General features: G+C 34.0%; 1 non-coding gene across 1 annotated transcript; it reads right to left on the reverse strand.

Annotated features, from left to right (window-relative positions):
• Positions 1 to 1,411: 1,411 nt before the first annotated feature.
• LOC122121529 lies at positions 1,412 to 1,518 on the reverse strand. The gene has a single exon (XR_006149962.1). It is a non-coding gene; the product is annotated as a U6 spliceosomal RNA (small nuclear RNA).
• Between the last annotated feature and the right edge of the window lie 1,726 nt (positions 1,519 to 3,244).

Raw genomic sequence — 3,244 nt, forward strand, 5'->3', positions numbered from 1 at the left:
TAAAATTATTCTAAATGCCTTGTGCTGGCATTTATATTCCTATCTACTCTGAATATTTGCTCAGGACACTGAGATCTGTGGATAACACTTGGGAGCCAATCAGGGCCAAAAAAAAAAAAAAACTTCATTGAATTATTTTTCAAAATGTTTAATGAATTAGCAAAGGGCCAGGAATTTAGATGTGGCTTATATAGTAGCTCACCAATCTAGATAGGAAAGGCCTAGCAAGACCTTGAATCCCTGATTTTAAACTCTGAGCACGCCAATATATATACATTGCGTGTGTTTGCATGCATGCGCGTGTTTGCTTGTGTGGTGCTGCACTCACACACACTCATTTATTCAAATTACCTCCATCTCAGTGTTCTGCATTAATTTCTTTGTTATTGATATTATATGGTTAAAATAGAGGAAATAAACTCTTCCATCTCAGAACATTTTTATATGTTTTTATTCTAATAATACTGTGCAGAAGGGTCACATTTACATGAAAAAGGAGACTAGTACATTTCCTAACAAGCATTGTTACCTCCTCCTTTATATTTCCCCTACCATCCCTTCCCTCCCACCTCCACAAGTACACTCCCCTCCCCCTTCCTTCCTCCGTCTAAATTGTAAAATTCATTTTGCAACATAGTGTCTTGTGCATCACATTGTTACAATGGGTCAACCTGTATCCCTATTTGAGCATTTTTTCCCTTCCACTCCCCAAATTAAAGATGCATACATACAAGATGTAAGTGCACCAACTTCAAATACAGAGAAAACAGGGATTATAGCGTGGGGAGAAACATACAAAGAAACAAAAAAAATGACAAACCACATTATAAGTATGTTAGAAACAATACCAAGAAACAAAAAACAACTTGGGTCCCTATCTTGGGGTTCGATTTCTTTAACATCATCTTATCTGTTTATATGCACATATATTTTGAACTTTTCTGCTTATCCTAGACATATATTCGTTATTGAATATAAGGGAAATCATGGGACCTATGATTCTTTGGACCTGGCTTACTTCACTCAATAAATTTTTTTCCAAGTCTTTCTATTTCCTAACAAATTGGACAATGTCATTCTTTCTGATGGAGGCATAGAATTCCATTGTGTATATATACCACATTTTCTTAATCCATTAATCTAATGGGGTCATCTGGGTTGGTTCCATATCTTACCTATCATAAATAATGCTACAATAACCATAATAGTGCTGGTAGTTTTAGTATGGTCTTGTTTATGATCATTTGGTTAAATCCCTAAAAGTGGGATTACTGTGTCATAAGGGAGTTTTATGTGGAGTCTTTTGAGGAACCTCCATACTGCTTTCCAACGTAGTTGAACAAGTTTACACTCCCACCGAGAATGCATTACGATTCCCTATGGCCACATACCTTTCAACATCTGTTTTTGTAAAAATATGGAACGCTCTATGAATTTGCATGTCATCTTTGTACATGGGGCATGCTAATCTTCTCTGTAGCATTCCAATGTTCGTGTATGTGATGCTAAATTGAGCACAGAACATTTTTTATATATAAGGTATAATTTTTATTGATTTTATTAAACTAGACAATTCAACAAAAAGTAAGTTCAAAAGAATTGTTGTGAAATTTTAGAATCATGTATTTCATACATAAGCACACATTTAAGAATAAAATCAAGATAGACATGCCAAAAACAAAATAATTCCAGATATTTGTAGTTCAAGAGATGTGTAGGAGGAGGAATTCAATTATTCTGTGCAAGGCACCTGTCAAAATGAACATTGCAGCAAGTGTTAAACTTTGTTAAACGTTTTAATGTTTTAAATATGCTTAGTTTTGGGATTTTGCTTAAATATGCCAAAAATAGGACTGTTTGGCAGGTATAAAACTTTTCTGTAAAGTATTTAAGATTTATGGTAGCAGACATTAAGTACTAAGTATATACATTTCAGAGTTTAAGGAAACTTTATTAATGAGAAGTTGCAAAGTCTTTGTGTAAAGAAGCAGAGTAAAGAATTAAGAGTTTAACTACACAGTTTCTGTTAAAACTTTAGGGATTCCTTACTTTATTTGTTAGCAAGGAATAAATGATGATAAAAGCCATAATGTACACATGCATGTTACTATTTACACACATACACATACACATGTATACATGCACACATGGAGAAAGACACAATTACAACCAACAAAAGTTTCACCAGTTTTTGAATATGCCTTAAACGGAATACTTGGAACAATATATGTTGATGTATTTGCCTCTAAGAGTTCTTTTACCACTCCTCTTATCTCTTAAAACTGGTAGTTTTAGAGAGATTTGACTTACAAAATGCAGTACAAGTGATAGCAAGTCACTTGGAAATCTCAGTAAGTATAAGTCATATGGTGTCTCCCTGCTCCTCACGGAATGCTTACTCTTGTAGACACTCTCAACAACCAAAGTAGCAGGAGAATACCCTGGTAAAGAGTAAAGTTAAAAGTTAAAGTTAAAAAGAGTAAAGTTTAAATGGCATCCTTATTGAGCTCGTTTTCCAACAGCCAGCATGAATTCCTAGGCAGATGAGTGAGTCCTCAGAAAACTGGACTCTACATATACATTTAACTAACATATGTGAAAATTCTTATGTGAGAAATGCTGACTGAGGTCTTGCTGATTTCCTGGCCAAGAAAATAAGAAAAAAGAAGTATTTTTAATGTTTTAAAGTTTGAGAATAATTTGTAGCCTGTCAATAAATGTGTAGAACACAATTATACCAACTGACAAAAAAATGAGGGCATTTCATTTATTTGCTCCTGGAATTGGCCAGTGATTTTAGATGTGTCTACACAAAGTAGAATCAGCATAAATCAATCCAGCATTTCTTCGTTTAAGATATAAGGAAAGGATACTGATTGACCCATTGTTACAATGAGATATACAAGACACTCTATCAGAGGGTGGGTGAAGAGGGGAGGTGCGGAGGTGTGAAGGGAAGGGATGGTAGTGGAAAAACAAAGAAGGGGGTAACAATGCTCAATAAGAAATGTACTTGTTACCTTACTTATGTAACTGTAACCCCTCTGTACAGTATTTATAATAAAAAATATATATTAAAAAGATACAACAAAAACTTCTATACTTATATGAAGTTGTATTTGTCACTCAATATAAGTAAGGTATAGGTTTTAGGACCACAGGCTTATTACTTTGGATACAGAAAATATTTACATCAACACAGTATATTATTAACATTAGAATCTACCCACAAACTAGTGCAGTA

Source organism: Dipodomys spectabilis, unplaced genomic scaffold (genome assembly GCF_019054845.1).
Source record: "Dipodomys spectabilis isolate Male_0828 unplaced genomic scaffold, ASM1905484v1 ptg000189l, whole genome shotgun sequence".
In the NCBI taxonomy this organism is placed as follows: Eukaryota; Metazoa; Chordata; class Mammalia; order Rodentia; family Heteromyidae; genus Dipodomys; species Dipodomys spectabilis.